The sequence below is a fragment of the Vulpes vulpes genome, chromosome 8 (genome assembly GCF_048418805.1).
Source record: "Vulpes vulpes isolate BD-2025 chromosome 8, VulVul3, whole genome shotgun sequence".
Taxonomy (NCBI): domain Eukaryota; kingdom Metazoa; phylum Chordata; class Mammalia; order Carnivora; family Canidae; genus Vulpes; species Vulpes vulpes.
In genome coordinates, this window is record NC_132787.1 from 84,215,129 (window position 1) to 84,238,829 (window position 23,701).

General features: G+C 33.9%; 1 pseudogene; it reads right to left on the reverse strand.

The window, feature by feature from the left end:
* Nucleotides 1–478: 478 nt before the first annotated feature.
* On the reverse strand, nt 479–22,342 carry LOC112933019 (ATP synthase F(0) complex subunit C2, mitochondrial pseudogene; annotated as a pseudogene).
* Nucleotides 22,343–23,701: the final 1,359 nt, after the last annotated feature.

A 23,701-nucleotide genomic window follows, 5' to 3' on the forward strand; every position in this document is an offset into this window, starting at 1 on the left:
TCCCTGAGCCAATCACTTGCTTCATTTTATCAAGACAATGAGAACACAATCTGTCAAGCCAATCATGCTGATCTTAATTAAGGGTTTTCAAGGAAAGCAGCCCTTGGTACCTGGACTGGTCCTGGCAGAGCATGGACTGAAATGAGCCTTGTTATATTTTATTGTTTTTGTATAGCCAAGATGGGCACTCAACGAGAATGCAAGTTATTTAAAGGCAGAGGTCTTAAAAATCTTTTCAGAGTATCTAGCATATGACTGAACACAGAATTATAAAATGAGAAAAAGAAAAGACTCATAGCTGAATTGAACTGAAACATGGCTCCTAAGACTATTAACAACAAGAGTAAAGGGATTTTAAAATACTTTGTTATCATTATTTCATTTTTTATTTGAATAATAGATGTTACCTAAAAATAAGCCTTAACTATTTAATCTTTTTTTCCTTATTAATAGAGTATATTTATTTGTCTTCCCTCTGTCATATCCTGAGCCAATCACTTTCCCCAGGCTGCCTGGGGAGGTAGAAGAAAAGGAACATACAGGGCGATTGAGATACAGGACAAAGACCTATGGGAGGTAGAGACAGCTCCTTCACGTGGCAGAGGATGAGAATCGCCACCATCAGGCAAAAGATCTCATGGCCTCCAAGAAGGCAAATACCCAGAATGGTATAGGAGAAGAACCATTGCTTCAGAAAAGGGTTCCTGGCATAATCAATGATGAGGCTAGCAAACAATCGCAGTTCCAGCCCAAGAGCCAGCCACCCTTACCATGGCAACCCCAGCCACAATGAACTTGGCTGCTATATCCCTTGAAATGGTGCTGGTTTGGAAGCAGCAGCTGGGAATACGTGAAGTCAGGGGATGTGGGGCTGCCAAGATGCTGAGGCTCTCATCTGTCAGTGTCTCCAGTGGTTTTAGCACCACTGCAGATAGTGTTCAGCTCAACAGTTGAGAGGTGCTCCTGACCAAGAAGTGGGTAGAGATGAATCTTGCACAGGCATACATTGTCAGGGGATGAGGGGCTCTTGCAGGAGACTTTCTCCCAGTTCAGAGAAGACAGAGCTATACTTAATATTTTTCAAGCTGACTCAGCTCTGAAGTTATAACAACAAAAACTCCGAACATTTTCCTGGAAAGAAAGGAAATAATATTTCGCAGTCTGAGATACCAACACTGTTTTGGTGTAGTTTTCTTTAATAATGTAGTATATGAGATTCATGATAGTATAAACAAGTTGGCAAATGGCAGAAATCTAGACATTTTTTTTTAATGTAACAAGACTGTTTAATGAACACTAAAGGGAAAGGCTACAGGAGCTCAAAGGAAGGTGGCAGCAAGGGCTACCCCAAAGCAGAGGAGGATAGCCCTTCTCAGAACTTCTTATCTTGCTAAGGACTCGCACTGTCCCATTGTACTCTTCAGAGCCTCTCAGAGGAGATTCTTTAGATTTTATTTGGATAAATATAAAATAGGTAAAATTCTAAGAATGGAATATGGATATTCCCTTTACTTTCCTTATTATCTAACTATACACCAAGCTGAATAAAAGACATAGTTAATAGTGACACAGGGGAGCTTGGTTCTTGTCTCATGGAGTCGAAGAATGAATCTTATGGACAACAGACAGTGAGTTCTATTAGGTGGAGATACAGAGAAAGCTCTCAAAAGTGAGAGCGGTCCCGACAGGTTGCCACTGAGGGGTTTCATGGTCTGTCTTTTATAGGAAACTGTCTAGGGAACTTGGTAAATTTCTTGTCAATATCAGGGTGGATATTTAGAACAAACATGGTGGACTTATAACTATCAGAAAAACAAACAAGATGATTTTATAAATATCATGAGCCCAAACAAGGTGTTCCCTTCTTTCTGGTTAATATCTCCTCCCTAACATTTCTCTATATCTGGGATTTCTGTAAGCCTAGTCAGGTAGCCCATGGCCTTGAGAGTCTTGTGCTGTCTTAGTTTGAGCAGGGACTATTGATAACACTTTAATGACATATTTCTGTGATTACTTAGTAGCCATTAAAGGAGGATACTCCATAACATTTTGGAACTAGGGAGCCAGATTTATTTTTTTCTGTTTTTTCTGTCTTATATCTGTTTTCTCTGGATGGGTAGGAGCCTGACTCTGGAGCCTTTCCCTTATCTTTCCCTGTCTATTCCCATCTGCCCCTAACTCATTCCTACATCAACGAGACCTGCAAAAGAAGACAAAGACTGATGAAAGAAGTGCAAATAACTTATAAATACACATAGGCTTCATAGGCTTCTAATTTCTACCTCTACTTTTCTTCTCTTTTGCCTGTGTCTTGCTATATTTTCATTTATCTTCTTAGATCCAGCTTTAATACTTTCTAGAATGTGGCATAATATAAATTTAAAATAAGAAAACCACATATAATCAAAGACCACCCTATTGAAAAAAATACTGTTATATGTGTTAGTGTTTCTCAAGCTTAATTTAACTCATAGAACTTCTTTAATATACATTTGTAGTATCTTTATTGATATCCATTTGTAGAGCCTTTATTAATGAAAGTGCATATGCAGATAAGTGCACCTATTATAAATGCACAGCTCAATGAATTTTTACAAAATAAACATTTCTGTAACAGCACCAACATCATGAAAAAAGAAATTTAGTAATCTCTTTTACTAACAAATTACTAAGAAATTAGCACCCTGAGAAGTGCTCCTGTTCTGTCTTCCAGTTTCTGCCCCAACAAAGGTACCCACTGTCCTAACATTTATCACCATAGTACAAGATGGTCTTTTAAAATACATTATAAAAATGGAATCATATCATATTTTTCTGTGACTTCTTTTGTCCAAAATTATGTTTATATAATTGTATTTACGTTATTCATCATATAAATATAAAGTCATAAATTCTCTGAATAAATGATCATTCAGGTTATTTGCAATTTTTATTTGGGCTATTTGTCTTTTTTGTTGTTGAATTGTAAGAGTTCTTTATATATTCTAGATATAAGTTCTTTATCACCCAATCTTCGGTGTGTCTTTTAGCTTTCATTTCTTTTTATTCCAATATGATTAACATAGAGCTTTATGTTAGTTTCAAGTGTACAATATAGTGATTCAAGAGTTGTATGCATTAGCTAGGGCTCATCACAATAAGTGTACTCTTAAATTCTCTTCAGCTATTTCATCCATCCCCCTACCACCTCCCATGTGGTAACCACTGGTTTGTGTCTTTTAGCTTTCTTTTTTTTAAGATTTATTTATTTATTCATGAGAGATATACAGAGAGAGGCAGAGACACAGGCAAAGGGAGAACCAGGCTCCCCAGAGGGAGCCCCACATGGGACTCTATGCTGGATCCCAGGATCACACCCCAAGTTAAAGGCAGATGCTCAACCACTGAGCCACCCAGGTGTCCCTGTCTTTTAACTTTCTTGATGATGTCCTTTGTAGTACAATTTGTTTTTAATTTTGATGCTCAATTTAAGTATTTTTAGGTTACTTTTTTTATTTTGTTACTTAAGCTTTAATATTATATCTAAGGACTGTTTGCTAAATCCAAGTTTATAAAGACTTATCCTTATGATTTCTTCTAAGAGTTTTGTAGTTTTAGTTTTTACATTTAGGTCTTTTATCCATTTTGAGTTAATTTTTGCATTTGGTGTGAGATAAATGTCCAATTTCATACCTTTACATGTGGCTATCTGGTTATCTCACTAGCATTTGTTGAAAACACTATTCTTTGGGGCACCTGCGTGGCTCAGTTGTTAAGCATCTGACTCTTGATATCAGCTCAGATCATGATCTCAAGTTCCTGAGATTGAGCTTCACTTTCCACTCTGCACTCAGCAGAGAGTCTGCTTCTCTGTGTCTCTCTCTCCCTCTGCCCCTCCCTCCCCTTGTTGGTGCATGTTCTCTCTCTCTCTCTCTCTCTCTCTCTCTCTCTAAAATGAATAAATCTTTTTTTTAAAAAAAATAAAATACTATTCTCTTCCTATTAATGGTTTTGTCACTGTTGTAAAAAATCAGTTGACCACAGATATATGGATTTATATATGGACTCTCAATTTTATTCCATTGATTTATATGTCTTCCTGAGCAAGTACTGCAATGTCTTAATTACTGTTGCTGTAAAGTAACTTTTGAAATCAGGTAGTTTGAGTCATCCTACTTTGTTCTTTTTTAGGATTGTTTTGGCTCTTCTGGGTCCCTTATAACCTATACAAATTTTAGAATCATCTATTAATTTATACAAAGAGGTCAGCTGAAATTCTCATAGAAATCTCAGTGAATCTGTAGATCAATTTGGGTAGTTTTACCATGTACAATGTTAAGTCTTTTAATCCATGAACATAGCATGTTTTTACATTTATTTAGATCTTTATAAATTTATTTAGCAATGTTTTGTAGTTTCCAGAGTGTAAGATCTGCACTTTTTTGTGAAATTTATATATTTCTTTCTTTTTAATGCTATAAATGGTATTGTTTTCTAAATTCAATTTTTTATTTCAAGTATATAAAATACAACTGGTTTTTGTATAATAATCTTATATCCTGGACCTTTGCCATAATCATTATTAGTTTTAACAGTTATTTATTGGATTACTTTCTATGTATAAAAAATCATGTCATCTGGAAATGGAGATTTTATTTTACACTTTGTAAAATTTAAATTCAATTTGCCAACGTATACTATAACACCCAGCGCTCATCCCATCAAGCGCCCTCCTCAGTATTTTTTTCTTCCTCTCCATCTGGAGACTTTTTATTTCTTTTTCTTGCCTAGTTGCCCTAGCTAGAATCTCATATACAATTTGAATAGAAGTGGCAAGAGTGCACACTCTTGTCTTGTTCCTAATTTTAGTCTTTAATCATTAAGTATGATGTTAGCTGTGGAATTTTAGTAGGTACACTTTATAAGGTTGGGGAAGTACCCTGTATTTTTTTTTTAGTGTGTTTTATCATGAACGAATATTGGATGTTATCAAATGTTTTTTCTTTGTCTATTGAGATGATCACATGAGGTTGTTTTTATTTTGTTTTATTTTGTTTTTTGTTTTTTTTTTTTTTTGCCTATATGTATTACAGCATAATACATGATGTATTATTACATCAATTGATTTTTGGGGGGTGTTAAAATAACCTTGTTTTCCTGGGATATGTACCACTTGGTCATGGCATGCAGTTATTTTTGTTTGTTTCTGGATTTGGTTTGCTAGTATTTTCTTGAGAATTTTTACATCTCTAGAGATAGTAGTACATAATTTTATCTCATGGTGTCCTTGTCTACATTTGATACCAAGGTGGTACTAGCACCATAAAAATAAATTGGGAAGTGTTCCTCCCCTTATATGTTTTGGAAGAGTTTGTGAAGAACCAGTATTAAATGGTAATTAAGAGAGAATCATTTACAAGATAGAGGTTAGGAAGTACTGTTTTTGATAAGCTAGTTTCTAGACAGGATAACATACCCACAATCTTCTTTTATTCTTGAGACTCCTTTTGATTTTTTTTAAATAGTTTTAGAAAAGTGGTTTTGCAGATAGTAGAAGAATTAATTTTTTGTTTTCAGTTGCAATTTCCTGATGCCTAGTGAGATGGAATATTGAAGTACACTAGAAACAATTTTCTCAACACTGACTGAGACTTAATATCCAGGTATTAGTTCTAAAGTTAATTACATACTTTGATAGGTTTTCATTGTTTCTGTTATGCTGTTGTTGTTTCTCTGTTTGGAGAGGGAGTTGTTTTGTTTTTCTTTTTTGTTTTTTACGGATATAAGACAAGGTTACAGTATCCTCCAGAAAAAGATTTGCAGGAACACAGTTCTAAAACAACTTGGGTTTATTATGCAGTACAGGGATGGAGAATGCACACAATGTGGAAATATGGAGCATCTCATTAAGAGGACATTAGAAAGAATTTATTACAAGATTTGGGCTGTGAGTAGGTGTTTTTAGGAGAGGGTTCAAACAAGTGAGGCTTTAGTCTGAATTGGATGCTTTCAGGAACTGTGGCTAGTTTGATGATTGAGTAAAAAATCTTACTAAGAAAGGGAGAAAGGTGAAGAGTAAATCTAAAGCTGAGGTAGGTGGATATTTGATCTTTTAGGGTTTGCACAGTGATGTTGTTTTTCTTAGTCCACTTCATGAATTGTTCTTGTTTTTGTCTAACTTCATTATAGTCACAGAATAACCTTGTCTGAACTTGATACTCTGTAACATCATTTATGTCCAGCAGGAGAACACAGTGGCCTAGCTGTAGGTCAGTTCAACTCCTAAAAGCGTCAAGGCCTAGCTGTCTTAGTCAAGCAAGTCCTGAATTTTTAGGGGTTAATTTTCCTTTCCTCACAGATAAACTATATAATAAATGGCACATTTATTAAAAAGTCTTCTGGGTCATTGAAATAAAATCAAAGGACCATGGTGATATAATTAAATTTGCAACATTATATTTTATACATTAAAACAAAGTAACTACTCTATGCTACTCTTTCTTTTCCTCATTGTTGTGCTATTGTCCTCAATAAAGAAATATGTAAAGCACTGCATGATCTAGCGGGGAAGGCTGAGGGAAAAAAATACTAAGATTGTGACTAGATTTGATGTTTGAACAATCAATATAATCCAAAATGTGGTCTAATGATTATAACCCCTCATGAAAAACAATTTGTCATTGAAAAGCAATAGCTTTCTAATATTGTGACAAATATTATTTCTAAACCTCAAAAGTCAGCAATAAAGTTTGAGATCCTCTATTTATATTCTAATCTTTCACTAGCTTCTACACTATCAATTTACTAAGTTTCATGTTAACCTTGGAGATTTAAAGGATACTCTTTGGAGTAAATCAGCTGTTTGTCCTTCAGAACAGTGAATTCCACTTAGATACAGACTCATGGGAAGATCTGCTTTTAAAACACAGCCAGTGTATCATAATTTGCATATTCCTTTATTTCTTTTTTAAAGAAATTTGCTTATTTCTATTCATATTATATTATGAAAGTAACCTGGTATCAGCATTACTGATGAATTTTTATCACTGGTGAAAAAAATATATATGCTGATGTAAGCTTAGAGTTTGGGTTCACTTCAAAAAGGCATGCTACATCCAAGTTACAGATCAATGTGTGTAATGAAGCAAATCCATACATTTGAAATGATGTCAGATAGCCTGAGCATTTTTTTCCCCTGGTTAAAGTTGCACTAGATAACACATATTTTTTGCACACCAAATAATTCTTTTTTAAAATTAAATTTATTTATTTATTCATGAAAGACACACACAGAGAGAGAAAGAGGCACAGAGACATGGGCAGAGAGAGAAGCAGGCTCCATGCAGGGAGCCAGATGTGGGACTCCATCTCAGGTCACCAGGATCACGCCCCGGACCAAAGGTGGCGATAAACCGCGGAGCGACCCGGGCTGCCCACACCAAATAATTCTAAAAGGCTACTACTTAATGGTACTGGTTTGCATTGTCAAAATAATTCTAAATAATACATAAAATTAATTTAAAAATCCACTGACATTTTTTAAAAATATAAGTACATGCTCTTGAGCCAAAGTTATTGGGCCAATATCCCATCATATGTATAATTATGTTTTATAATATTAATTCTGTTTGGGCAAATGACTCTGCTTTGCTCTTACTTATGTAAGATTGAACTAGCTATTCATAAATTACTCTTCTATATAAGTTGTAGATAGTTTGTTAACTTTATCTACATTTCAAATTGGAACTGTCTGTTAGAGGACAATGAGTCACTCAAAATAATTGACCCATTTCTAAACATAGTCAATTTGTTTCTTCATAAACAGGTAATACCTCTTGAAAAATTAAGACCCTTTATATACTTAATTATTTCTATAGTTTTTTCCCCACATTACACTCAAGATGAAGTAAATTACTATGTAAATTGAAGTTTTTATTGTTAGTGATTGTGTCCTATTTTGAATTCTTTAGTTGGTGCCAAGAACTGTGAAGGGTCTAAGATTTTTACCCAATTTGCAAGCTAACAAATTGGCCTACCACATATTCATGGATGCTGGCAGAAGAAACATGACTCTTGGTTCAGAGACAAAGGGTAATTTATTACTCACAACAATAACAGTAGCCAGAATATCCATTTTTTGCATTGGTTCTCTGAACTCCAATTACCATGGAAAATGAGATGATGGCCAGAGGATGACTACACATGCAGTGAGGGGTGTTGCAAGGGAGGAACTCTGAAGAAAGGGAACCCACATGTTTTGTAATGGAAAATAAATATTTCCGACATATTCTAAATACAGATATCCTTTAAAAGATAGCCTTGAACAAAGACAGTCAGGACCTTTGCCCACAAGACATACAACAGAGCCATAGAGAACTGTGTATCTTTAGTTGGTTATTTCTTGTGCACAAATGGTATTGCCTCATAGGCTGAATGTGTGTCCAGGCAACTTACAAGACTCATTTTTTTTCTTATAATTTGTATGCTATTCTATTGTTTCCTTTCCCTTAGGTGGATGATTAAATATCTGCATATAATGACAATTGTATATTTTCTTTTCTAATCCTTAAATTCTTAATTCTCTTTCTTTTTAATATGAGGCACAACTTCCAGTGCTATATTCAATGTGGCTTTGTTCCTGATCTTAAAAGATCTATATATATCTAAAATTTCTCTGTCAAAGTATAATGTTTACTATTGGTTTTCATGTACAGTTGTTACAAGTTAAGGATGTTTTCATCTAGTCTTCATTTATTGATTTTTTTAATTAATAGAGATAGCCAAAAGATTGTTTTTTTTTAATAGGCTGAATATTATTGATAGATTTTTCTGATACTGAACCATCATTATATACATACTTGATCATAAGTAAAACTGTAGGATTCAATAAGCTTATGCATTTTTTTTAAGATTTTATTTATTTATTCATGAGAGACAGAGAGAGAGAGAGAGAGGCAGAGACACAGGCAGAGGGAGAAGCAGGCTCCATGCAGGGAGCCCAATGTGGGACTCAATCCTGGGTCTCCAGGTTCACACCCTGAGCTGAAGGCAGCGCTAAACTGCTGAGCCACCCAGGGATCCCTGAGCTTACGCATTATTTTGAAATATATATTCTCAAGTTAAAAGGATATGCACTTATTTTGTCGTTACCTTTATGGTTATCAAGAGTACACTAGCTTCATAAAATGAACCTGGCATCTTTACCTCGTTTTCTATTTTGTGAAACAACTTGTATAACATAGGAGTTTAATATTACTTGAAAGTTTATATGAACTCACTTCAAAACCTTTTGGTCTTGGCTTTTGTCTTGTTTTGTTTATGTCTAAAGGGGAAACCTTGGCTACTATTTAATTTTGCTTAAAATTTATTGTTAAGTTTTGGAACAAGACATTTTGACACTATATGTTTTTCCAGAATTGATATATCTTTTCTAAGTTTTAAAATTTGTTAGTATGTATGGGAGCTTACATATGACAATGAAAGTATTAAAAGTAGTAGGAATAGGACAAATAATTTAGTAGGAGGGGTTAAATAAACTATTTCAAGGAGAAAAATAAAAATGGATGCCTACTTAACAGTACATCCAAAAGTGGCTAAATGGATTAATTATCTAAATGTGGAAGATAACTATCAGATAGTAGAAAAAACAAAATTGGAGATCTTTATGATCTATAGACAGTAGAGTACTTTAAAAACAAAACTTCAAAGTCAGAAATCATAGGACAAAACATTTATGATTGTCATTACATCAAATGTAAGGATAGTTCTTCAATGCAGGACACAGTGGGGCTTCTCCCTGTGTAAGGTGTGTAAAGGAAAGAGAGATTCAATATATTAAAAAATAAGACATGGAATCTTGTTATTTGCAATAATGTGGATGGAGCTAGAGTGTATTATGCTAGATGAAATAAGTCAGTCAGAGAAAGACAAATACCATATGATACCACTCATATGTGGAATTTAAGAAAGAAAACAGGTGAACATGAGAAATGGGGGTGAAAGGGAGGTGGGAAATAAACCATAAGGGACTCTTACAATAGAGAACTGAGGGTTAATAGAGGGAGGAGTGTAGGGAATGGACTAGATAGCTGATGAGTATTAAAGAGGGCACTTGTAATGAGCACTGGGTGTTCTATGTTAAGTGATGAATCACTGAATTCTACTCCAAAAACCAATATTGCACTGTATATTAACTAAAATTTATATTTAAAAAGATAAAGGATATCTATCTTTATATCTTTTATTGATATTTATCTTTTTATTGATATTTATCAATAAAAAACAAACAGATAAATAAGAAGACATGTATGTTAACATAAAGAGAAGCCAAGAGACATTTTCCAAAACCCACAGTAAATATAATGTTTACTGGAAAATGTTAGTAGTATTCTTTTTAAAATGAGAATTAAGCAATGATGCCCAGGAGTTTTATTTGGGATTACAGGCATACAACTTTGAATACAACAAACTAAAATCCCAGTCCTCATGGGGCTTTTGACAGATTGGACCTTGTGTCTTGAACCTGTATCTAATGGGGAGATGTTAGTCAAAGGGTACAAACTTTCAGTTATAAAATGATTAAGTTTTGGGGATCTAATGTACGGCATGGTGATTATAGGTAACAATACTACCTTGTTTACTTGAAATTTGCTAAGAGAGTAGATCGTAAATGTTTTCACCACAGGAAAAAGGTAATTACAAAAGGTGATGAATTAATTAACTTGATTATGGCAAACATGACATAACGTATATGTATATTAAACCATAATATTGTATACTTTGAATAAACCATCACATTGTACAACCTAAATACATTTTTATTTGTTCATTATACCTCAATAAAGCTTAAGGGAAAAATGAAAAGTATATATATTTTTAAAAATTTGTTTAAATAGTACTAGAAAACCTGAATTTTATTGTTTATATCTAGCAAGATATGCAGAGACTTTTTTCAAAAACTTACCATTATTTTGATAAACTGGTATACAAGGAAATGATTAAATAAGCACACATGATGGAACAATGGGTAAATAATCCACTGACTAATTTAGACTGAGTATCGAGTACATGTTGACTTAAAGTAGTATTCTTTTACAGAATCTATTATAATGTAGGGGTTTTTTTTCCCCTTGAATGTTCATTCTACCTTTTCTGACTATAGCCTGATTAAGTCTTACCATATGATTCTAAGAAGCTGATTTTCAGAAAGGATATAAATCAAGTAAACAATTTTTAAAAATAAATTAACTAATTTAAATTCCATAAGATTCAGTGAATCAGAAAATGTTAATGGATCTTTTTGTTAAAATATAGCTCAGCTATACATTGGGTCATCGAGTAATAAAACCTGTATTAAAGTAGTTCTATGAGTATTAAACATCCAGATTCTTCTGTCTGAGATTATATCATATCTAGAAAGAAGGGTAACACTTTGTTCTTTTAAATAAGCTTAAATAATATTGCCTGATGAGTAATGAACAGAGGAGATACAGTAATTATAGTTTTTAATCTTTTTACCATTGAATTAAACTTATCTTGTTAATTTTGACTTTTAGGCATAACGTAGAAAATAAAGCTAATGTTTAAAAAAACATAAGATAAATGAGTCACCAAAAATTAGATTTCATTGACTAATGTGGTTTGTCACTGTTAGTATAACAAACTAAGGAAAATTTGTTCTACTATTAGGGAAACATTTTTGTTTGGGACATTGTTTGTTTCTACTTATTTTGAACATCAAAAAGTGACACTGACTGTTTGGCTGAATTAACTGAATAATTGCTATCAGATGATGTTCACGTTACCTATGATTGGGAAGAAAAGAATGTACTGATTTTTTTTAATCCAATAGATTTCTGTTTTAATTGCTCTGATGTTTTAGGATAAGCCTATTGGAGATATTTAAAATCTATACTGAATTGTGAGACCTCAAGTCTAATTAGTGATAAATCTCAGTATCTTAAAATAAATGAACAGCTTTAATTCAGTGTTTCCAATGTACACGCTAGTTTTTTTGTTTTGTTTTGTTTTTTGTTTGTTTTTTTTTTACTTGGTACAGAGCTCATTTGCCTATATTTTAGTGAAAGCTTTCTGATACATTTTGTCTTTAACATTTCCCACATATGTATTTCTTTATAGTTCATTGGAATGGTTGACTATGATTTCTCCTATCATGGTTACAAAAGAATGGGAAAAATTAGATGCACAGAGATTATATGAAGACAAACAAAAAGCTACAATATATCACAGTGTCAGTTAAAAATCAATTGTAAAATGAGATCCAGAGAAACAGAGTGCATAGAATTAATACCAGAAAGCCATTATATCAGTAGTTAAGAACTAGTTTGGATGCCTTATAAGATCTGTAATTTAATATACAGCAGAGAAACTGTAATGATTAAGAATTCAGATACCATTTTCTTGACTCAACAAGGGACTTTAACAAAAAAGGTCAAGTTGAGGTGCCATAAAAATGTACTTTCCTGGCAGTCCAAAGTAAACTAATTTACTGTTACATATGGATATGGAAAATTCTAATTTGGAGGAGTGGGTATGAAAGTACGACAATATATGAGACATGACAAACTGCAAAAAGGCGATTTGCTCACCTCCTCCATTGTCCTAACATCTTCTCCTTCCTCCCTTGCAGCTATATTGTTCACATAAGAGGTGTCACATTTTTATGTAATCAAGTTACTTTAGCCAAAATTAATGGACCCAATGAATGGCATCTGATCCAACCTTAATCTTAAAATAATAATTCTTTTCTCTAGGATTTGTGGACTTGGAATTTTAAAAGATTCAAAGCAATCTCTTAGGTAACGGAAGCTAGAAAGATATAAGATCTGTTAAGTGTAAAGTTCTTAGATTCCATGTGGAGAAAGTAGGTATGTGTTGACAGCAAAAGGAATAACGCCAACATGCTTAGTGGAAAAGACTTTACTCCCCAGGAGCAGTTCTCTTGGCCAAGGATGCTTATCTAAGCTTCTGCTTTCAGAGTATTGAAACCACATCATTCCTCTACTGGTATCCAAAATTATCAGTGAAAAGTTTTAATGATTGTATCCTTTCCCAGTAAACCAGCAGGGGTACATCTGAATGTGTTTCTAGTTTAATAAAAGTAAAAACTCTATCTCTTGGTTTCGCCTCCATCAAAGGCCTGTGAACCAAAGGATGATCTAATGTATAAGAATAAATGTAGAAGGTCTCAGGTGGTCCTTCTTGTTCTTTAAAGCCATATTGCTATCATTGAAATTAGAATCAGCAGGGAGCTAGTGCTGATATGGGGTTAAAAGCATCACCCCATACTGGGTAATCAATGGGTATTAGGTCAAGTTATGGTCTTGCAGTGTTTTGCTGGCTGAAAGTACTGTAGGTGAAAGAAACACAGGACAGCTTACTTACAAATTGCACTTTATATAATACATAGACAAAGAAAATCCTTACAAAGAGACTTTAGAGTTGCCTGGCTTTTCCTAATTTAGTACTGAAGGCATTTAGAGGTCATATCGACCATTGAAAAGATGGACTAGGAAGGAATCTAATGCTTGGTTGCAGTCTTATATTGAATTTTATTAAATCTAGAGAGTATTTCAGTTAAGTCAGTATGAAAATATAAAAAATAGTTCAGATGACTTTCTGTGAATGGAACTCTGGGGGAAAAAAAAACAAACAGTTTTCTGATAGGAAGAAAAACAACTTCTTTCCAGGCAATTTCACCACCATAAATGGAATTGCATTTAGCATTTCCTTCTTCAAATCCTGTAGTCTTTGAGGAAGGAAAAGTTTCCAGGAAATGAAACAAAGGTATTTCTTGGCATAAAATTTCTTTCTCTCTTTAATGTAGGTTTTCATAATTCATATAGATCATAATTGTTCCAAATCAATTTAACCTACAAAAATGTTCAACTAAAACTCTGTTATATAGTTATGAAAATATTTATTTCCATGGATATCAAAATAATAAAATCAAATTTGTATGTGGAGAAAATACTCAAAAGGTATAAATTCTTGGCAGACTAAATGTTTAAAGTAGTAATAGCTCTATGTACCAAAAAGAAAACCAAAATCTTGTTGTATGGTTGAATATTTTTAATACAAATAATCAGACCTGTGATTGATTGGGGAAAGTTGCCATGTGTCAGCTGCTTTGTCTAGTTCATTTCATGCACATTGTCTAATTTAATTCCCAAAAGCTTAAAAAGTACCATTATTCCCACTTTATAGATTAGGAAAGAGAATATGAGGTTAAAGAAATAACACTTGCTTTACAGCCCGCCTTTTCAATAAGCATTATTTGAGTACTTGTTCTATATACACTATATGATGTGTGCAATGGAATAAATAATAGTCAATAACAGTCCTTTCCAGTAAAGAATATGTTCCAGAAGTTGCACAGCATCTATCACTGGCAAGAATTGAACCTGGTAGTATGGGACCCAATATCCTTGATCTTTGTGCAATGCTATACCATCTCCCTCCCACTTTCTCCCTGCCCCATCCACAAGAAAATTAAAACACAAAGTGTTAAATGAAATAATTGAAATCAGACCTAACTCTAAAGGAAATTTCCCCATATTGCTGCACTGGTATGTGGGATCTTTTGGTTTTAAGAGAATAAAAGGTCAGCACTAAGGCCAATGAATCAAAAATCTTCTGTCAGGTTAGACAAGCAGTGTGCAATGGGACCTCTGATAGATGGGAACAGAGAGAAGGCATTAGATCATTTGCTCCCTGAGCAATTTCCAAAATATCTTTTTCCTAAGTTCTTAACCTGGGTTTGCAATTCAAAAGGCATCATGATCTTGTAGACCTTTTCCAATTACAGATTTCATTTTTAGTCCCTGAATCATAAAAAAAAAAAACCTCCCTTTTTATTTCCTGACCAATTCTCATCCATATCTAAACTCTCTATAAGGTACCATGTTATCTAAAAGGTTATATTCTTTCTGAAGTAAATTTTCTTTGAGGTCTCTTGTTAATTTTCTTTCCTAGCCTAAATCCCATTTATTAAAAGTGTTCCAACAGTGGAATAGCTCTTCTAAAAGATCCTGAAGAGGATAATTTTCATATAGATAAAATGGCTAAAGGAAAGAAATATAGAACCCTAGTTCTGTTGCCTCTTCAATTAGATTGGCATGGTCTACTTAGTTGTAATCTATTTAACTGCTTGCAAAGCTGTTATAAACCCAAACACCACAAAATGAAAACTAAAATTTGCAGAATTTGTGACTTAAACTGTGCACTGCATCTAAAATATCTTCAGTGTTTTATACCATAAGTGTCAAAGCAAAGGAATTTTTAAAAATGCGTTAGCTTTCATTTATTGGAAGTTTAGTATGTGTCTGGCAATGTTCTATTTTGTATATCAATTTAACCTTTGAAAATTCCTAGGAGATAGAGCTTATTATTCCTATTTTATTGTGTTTACTTTTTATTATCTCTATTTTAAAGTAAAGAAAATGAGGTGAAAGAGAAAGGGATAGCTTGCCAGATTCCCATAGTTAAAAAGTTATACAATTAATATTTAGTCTATAGGCATATTCATCATGTGATGATAATGTTTCAAAAAAAAGATAATGTGGTAATTTCTGTGACCCTGCATAAGACCATGAAAAACTAAAGTCTGTTGAGGCCATGTCTAGTTGCCCATCTGCTTTCACTGTTTTGGCTGAAATAACTGCCAATCCTTAATATATTAGCACACCAAGCTATCTGGTTTGCCAGTTTAGAAAATGCACTAATTATAATTAACCTACTATTTCAGCCACTTATTTCTTAATTTATTCAGGCTATAAATATGATTTATTATACAATTTTAGTATTTAGAAAGCACTGCCTTGAATTATTAAATTAAATTTAATATTACTTAATCTGTCTCTTGCACTTTATGACTTTTAATTAATTGCCCATTATTTTTTAAAATTTTATTTCATCAAAAATAAAATCTTTCCTTCCAAACATATAAAAATCAGCCCAGTGCCTGTTACCTCTGCACACAAGTGCTTTTAATTTATAACCTTAGTAACCTAAAGTTCTGGATCCAGATCACTTAATAAATTCCATTTCTAAACTTAATCATGCTTTTAGTAATACTGTGACATATAGGAATTCCTAGCAAATTTTGTTCTTTAAATTTAGAAACTATTGTAGCAGCTGCATCACTTGCCATCAGGGAAATACAAATCAAAACCACAATGAGATACCACCTCACACCAGTGAGAATGGGGAAAATTAACAAGGCAGGAAACAACAAATGTTGGAGAGGATGCAGAGAAAAGGGAACCCTCTTGCACTGTTGGTGGGAATGTGAACTGGTGCAGCCACGCTGGAAAACTGTGTGGAGGTTCCTCAAAGAGTTAAAAATAGACCTGCCCCACGACCCAGCAATTGCACTGTTGGGGATTTACCCCAAAGATACAGATGCAATGAAACGCCGGGACACCTGCACCCCTATGTTTCTAGCAGCAATGTCCACAATAGCCAAACTGTGGAAGGAGCCTCGGTGTCCATCGAAAGATGAATGGATAAAGAAGATGTGGTCTATGTATACAATGGAATATTCCTCAGCCATTAGAAACGACGAATAACAACAACAACAACAACAAAAAGAAAGAAGAAAGAAAGAAAGAAAGAAAGAAAGAAAGAAAGAAAGAAAGAAAGAAAAGAAAGAAAGAAACGACGAATACCCACCATTTGCTTCAACGTGGATGGAACTGGAGGGTATTATGCTGAGTGAAGTAAGTCAATAGGAGAAGGACAAACGTTACATGGTCTCGTTCATTTGGGGAATATAAGAAGTGGTGAAAGGGAATAAAGGGGAAAGGAGAAAAAATGAGTGGGAAATATCAGAAAGGGAGACAGAACACGAGAGACTCCTAACTCTGGGAAACGAACTAGGGGTGGTGGAAGGGGAGGTGGACGGGGGGTGGGGGTGACTGGGGTGGCGGGCACTGAAGGAGGCACTTGACGGGATGAGCACTGGGTGTTCTGTATGTTGGCAAATTGAACACCAATAAAAAAATAAATTTATTATTAAAAAAGAAAGAAACTATTGTAGCATCTCTCTTCAAAATGTTACCCTTATAAAGAGAGATAAGATTTTTATCCCTAGCTTTTCTCTTTCTAGAGACTGTGGCTTTTAGAATGATATGCAAGTTTACACTAGTGATTGCCTTAGTCAAAAGGCACATTATTGACACGGTGTATTTTTCAGGGGAGCCATTCGATTCATTTTTGGTTTAAAAAAAAATTAAAAGAAATCACTAATCACTATATCGATCCATTCTGTTTTTTAAATAGCTGCATTGTGATTTGGAACAGTTCTGTGTGACGATAATAAAAAGTTCCCACCCCTTTCTATCCATACCCATATACCAACCCCCATACGCATACATACATAAACACAAATGTGTACAAACATGTACAAATGCAACTTTTATATTCAATGATAATTCATTCCCACTTTATGTATGTGTGTACATTGTATATATGTAAAGAAAACTAAATTATTTTATTATTTTTTAAATAGTGATTGATTTAGAATACAAGTAAGGAGAGAGGCAGAAGGAGAGGAAGAGAGAGAATCTCCAAATTCCCTGTAGAGCACAACATGGAGCTCAATCCCAGGACCCTGAGATCATGACCTGAGCTGAAATAAAAAGTCGGATGCTTAACCAGTTAAGTCACCCAGGCACCCCAGAAAACTAAATTTAACAGAGCCATAAATACACATTAAGTGGTATTCAATAGGCTAAAGAATGCTGCATATTAAATACTATAAACCACATCCAATCATATATTTAAAGGCAGATAATGTCCAATGGCCTCCCCTCTTCCCTTTCTCCTGATCTACAGAGCCTTTGGTGCTAGTCTTACACTACCTCTGAAACCCTTGTTTGTAAAGCCACATTTCAACTCTGTAAGCACATGGAATGAGAGAAAAAGTAGAGCCTGCAAAACTGCAGTGATTATAATTTTATAATGTTGGCTTCTCTGAGCCTGTCTCCAAGAACCATAATTAATGCAATACATTCGTTAGCTTCTCTCAGGGGTAAAAAGAAGGATCTAATTGAAACCTTGTAAAGCAGCTTCACAAGTGAAATGGAAAGAATATTGGCATTTATCTTCCAGTCCCACCTTTCTGCAGTCACAGATTATTAATGTTTCATAAAAATGTTGTAAACCTTCATGCTAATATCATTACAACTGATTAATTTAGGTCAATAATGACAATTGAATCTTTAATTGGTAATGTTTAATAGAATTTCTTTTCTGGAATGAGAAGCTATGGATTCTGAAAATGACTTTACAATTAGTAATAGTCATTTTATGATTCTGAAGAACTTCTAGACCAGCATATATAAACTTAAGACAGAAGGAATATTCCATATTCTAATGAGTAATAAGTTGATTTATATAAAACCTAGATAAAATAAGCTAACTCATTCTTCCCCCAGACTTGGCTGTGTTTGGCATCACTCTGTGAACCCTGTAAGCAATGCAGGTGGGAGTCTCAGTTTTAATTATGAAAAATAGTACCTGTTTTTTCAACTGCCCTCCTCTAGTCTTTCTCTTCCTCCTCCTCCAATTCCTTTACCTCATACTGCAAAATAGGAAACCTGTATTCTGAGCTCTACTTACAGTGTTTTTTTTTTCCCAGAATATTTAACTGTTATTGAGGGTTTTTTTGCACAGATTTAAATCTCTCATACCCAGCGGTATTATCATCAAAGGAGTTACATTAGGTTACTGTAGGAAGTATTTGCTGAACATCTACTATATGCTTGACGATCAGGCTTCAGTGTATAGACAGACCTAAGCTTTCTCTTCATGAAGCTTATCTTCATAATCATTCAGTTTATTGTCTAATATCCAATGACTTCCTCATTGACCTATGGGTTGTTTTGGAGTGTATTTCCAAATACATGCGAATTTTCTAGCCATTTTTTTTGTTATTGATTTCTAGCTTAATTTTATTGTGGTAAGAAGATCTATCCGTTCTGATTTTAATGTTTTGAAGACTGATGAGATATACTCAAAATATGGTCAATTTTGTTAAATAACCCATGTGAACTTGAATGTTTATTATAATTGTATTGAGCAGTGTTTTATGTATTTCTATTAGGTCAAGTTTATGAACACTGTTTTCCAAGTTTTCTGTATTTTTTATTTTTGTATTTTTCTACTTGTTTGATCAGTTGCTGAGAGAGGCATATTAACTCTCCTACCCTAATTATTGTCCATTTCTTGTAATTTTTTTCCTTTATTTGAGACTCTATTATTAGGTATATACAAATTTAGAATTATAACCCCTAGTGAATCCAATATTTTGTTGTTATAAAACATCTCTCCTTATTAATACTAATTTCTTTGGAATAAAGTCTACTTTACTCGCTATAAATCTATTGATGGAGCTAAACCAGCTTTCTCTTGGTTAATGGTACATATTAACGTTTTGTGTTAAATAACTTTTCTGTATCTTTCTATTTTAAGTATATCTCTTATATGCATAATATAGTTAATGTTTAAATTTAAATCCCTCTTTAAAAAATAAATAAATAAATAAATCCCTCTTTAATTGATTAGCTTATTTACATTTAGTGCAACTACCACTGTTTTGGGTTTAAGTCTACCATTTTATAATTTACTCTCTTATCTAAACTACATTGCTTTTTCTTTCTTTTCTTCTTTTATGTTGATTAAATTTCATTACCCCATTTTTCCTTTTTTTGCTTGACAGTTACTCATTCTCTTTATTGTTATTTTATGGTTATTCTAGATATTACATTATAAACTTTGACTTAGTGAGTTCCTATATAAATATATGCTTTAATTGGTGATTATGATGTAATTTTAAAAAGCATTTCACATCCTAATACAATAGTTTTTTACTTATATATATGCATTTCAATGTTTTAGCTATATTTAGTGTAAAATTTTTTAGTGTTAGGAATAGATTATTTAAGCATAAAATATTTGTATGTGAGAGTAAAACAACAGTACACAAATTGTTGTGAAAGTCAGGATTAGATCTAACTTCTTGTCACAGAGAAGGATACTGTAAGCCTTGTTTATTATCTGTCAAAAATCCAAACTATGATCTTAATTTTCATTTTTATAGGAATATTCAGTATCCTGTCCACAGTTTCAAAGTAAATAAGAAAATCCCAGGATATTTAAAATTAAATAATTACAACTTTAAAGATTATAATAATAAATATTCTTATCTGGTAATAAAGAATAATTTTTAGAAAGTTTTTGATTAAAGAAAAAAAAACCTTTGGTATGAATTTGATTATTAACCTATAGCTTTCTACTAGGCTGATAATAGGAATCTCCCAGAAATATTACCATGTATTCTAGTGTACAGTTGAGGGTACAGTTTTTTAACTTTTCCCTAAAGGATTTTCTTAATATAATATTATTTGTGGAGAAAGGCAAAAGAATAGTATAGCAGATGCTCCTGTTGCTCAGTCTGTGTCCTCTCTACCTCATCATTTGGTGGATTACTGCATAGTAATAGTGCCTAGCATCTGAATCTCTTTGTCTCAAGATAAGTCTCTGTGGAAGTTTAAATAGTTGAACTATAGCCTTGTGGCTGAACTGTAGTCGTAGTGAGGTAATGGCTCATAAAATAGCTCTCTACCAAAAATTGATCTGAGTTGGTATATAAATACCCCAACTCCCTCATCCATTAAGGACAATGACTCTGAGATTTCCTCATGTAGTTTAAGTCCCAGTTGGCTATGATGATCATTTGTTTGGTAGTATATCTTTTATTCACTCATTCCCCTCCCTATCTCAATGTCTACTTTGTTATTTGTTTCCTGAAATATCTCACAAATAAGCTATGATACTCGCATCATCTAGGTATAAAATTCTGGAGGAACCCAAATTAAGACAATTGGTACTATAAATGGCTTAAGATGCAGATCTTCAAGATAAAATTTTGAAATTGCATCACTCAGTGGGCAGATGCTTCTAAGACCCCATTGCTAGTAGTAAGTAGGGTAATGAAAATCCTAGAAATGTTGTAGCATTGCAATAACCAAGACACTTACCTGTAGTGAATTATGATACAAATGAAATAAAATGCACTGGCTTATGTAATATCTCTAGAGATAGTGTACAATAATTATTATGGGAGTGGCAGAAATTTTCGGTCACTAAGTAATTAAAAAAAAAAACTGAAGGTCATGTCATCTGGTATGACAATGCAGGCCACCATTAAAGAGAGTCTCCCATCCTGCAACTAGTATGCACACTGAACTGAAAATCAGGCCCCCAAATAAAGATATAGAGAAAGCTAAATTCACATCCTGACAAGTCTTCTATACTCAAATCAGAGCTCTGGTAAGGAAAGAAAGGGACTTCAAGAACTTAGAATGAGATATCTACATAGAATGTTTGAGAACCTTGAACCCTGAGATTTCCAATAACCCCCTGAGCTGGCAGAAATGGAACATTCTCCTTGTCAGACAAGAACAACATCCCTTCTTCTGGAGACCATGCAAAGACTTCACCTGAGGCAGATATCTTGTACAGTCATTGTTTTTTCTCTTCCAGAGCTGCTCCTAATTTCCCTCATTGCTTCTATATCAATAATCATGATTAAGACTCAGCCTGGTCCAGCTGATAGTCCAACAGCCTTATCCTTGTCATATCAGTCAACTATTGCTGCATAACAAATTACAAACTAGTGGCTTAAAATAACAGACATGCTACAGTTTCTATGAGTCATTCTAGATATAACTTAGCTGGATCATCTTTAGTTTCCCACATAGCTACTATCAAAGTGTCAGGCTTCAGTGTATAGACAGACCTAACCTTTCTCTTCATGAGAGAAGAGACTCAACAGGAGACTAACTGTGGAAGCAAATTCTTCCAAGCTCATGTAGTTCTGGGCAGCACTCAGATCCTGTAGGCTACTGGACTGTAATTTCGTAAGGATATTGCCTGTCTTGTACAATAAAAACAACAATACACACATGCAACACAAAAACCTTAAAAACATGTGGTCAAAAGGCTGATGTCAGCTACCACAATGCAAAATCATATCCATTGATCAATTTCAAGAGAGTTTATTCCAGAAGAGGCTGCATCCTCTTGAGGAATACTCTATAAAACAAAACAACTATACATAATAGCAAATTTCATAATCTGCCCTCAGAGGATCCTAAAGAAGTATATCAGGACCCACTTTTATCATTTGAAGCCTGTTACAAAGTCTGGGCTAACAGTATATTGAGGAACCCACAGTTTCATCATAGACCTCTAGTTAGGGTGCACAATAGATGGAATACTGACCATTAGTCATCTTGTCGTGGATCTGGTGATTCCAAAGAGCCCTTACCTCTGACATTTCTCAGTCCATGAATGCATAATCAGGATACATATATTGGTTGACAAGGCTCCAATAAGTGAAACCCAACCTGCATAAGACTGCAATAATGGTAGGAAAGTTCAAGTGGAAGCCTCTGAAACTGCTCGTTTCCAAGAAGGTTAGAAAATTAAAAGCAATGCTGTAGCCCAGGTAGGAGAGCAGAATGGCAATGGCAGAAGCCTGAAGGATATAATGCTGGTGGTTTTTATTTTCACCCTATATAATTGATGAGTTTACATAACTTCTTCCTTTAAAAAAATGGATCATGGCAAATTATAGCAAGTAGCATACACTTAACCAGGTGTTATTTCCAATTACAGCTGCTGTGCCAGATGTGTAACTTTACTAGAACAGATCGATACAGCCTTGAACATTTGATATACAGTTATTGATCTGGCAAATGTGCTTTTTACCTCCAATACTAATCAGGAAAGAGGATTAGAAGGAGTTTATATTTACCTGGAATAGATGGAACTATACATATTTAGTCTTGCCCCAAAACAGCATTAACTCTACTAATTTTAACCAAATATCATCAGAAGAAATTCAGATCACTTAACCACTATACACAATATATATAGCTGGCTCTCTATATTAATTTTATTTTATAGAATTTACAATGATGTTTTCTAAAGTAATTGAGAAAAGGGATGTCAGGGCCCATGGTCAAGAAGAATCCTGTCAAAAGTCTAGTCAAACTGAGGGGAATGTTAAACTTGTCTTTGTCAGGGCTCACAGAGTGAGTGATCTATTGTCCGTCCATCCCATATAACATAACCTAGGATCAAGGAACCCATTTTACAGCAAATGAAGTGAACAACGAACATATGAGTATGCAGTTCTCTATTCCCAGACATACTTCATCATTTAGAGGCTGCTAGCCTAATCAAATGTTAGTATGGCCTCTTGAAATGCAGAACTGAGACACCAGATTGCAGATGGTGCCATTCAGAGTTGATTGCTGCCCTCCAAGGTGTGGGATATAGTTGAACCAATGAATCATATGGTCTTATAACTCTGATAGAATGAATAAATCAAGAAACAGAAGATAGAAATAGTGGCTCTTTTCCCCATACTTCCAGGTACTCACATTAGGATTTGTACTTCCTATGCTTATAATTTAAGCTCTGCTGGACCAGAGTTTCTGGTTCTGGTTCCCAGGGAGGACTCTTATAATAGGTGACATGGTAAAAGTTTCAGAAAACCTAAATGCAAAACTGCTACTTGATCGTTTTGGGTTTCTCCTGACTGACATGTCCAGAAAGCAAAACAAACAAAATGCTACTTTTCTAGCAGGAATAATAGAATAGATTATCATGAGGAGTTAGGACTGCTGCT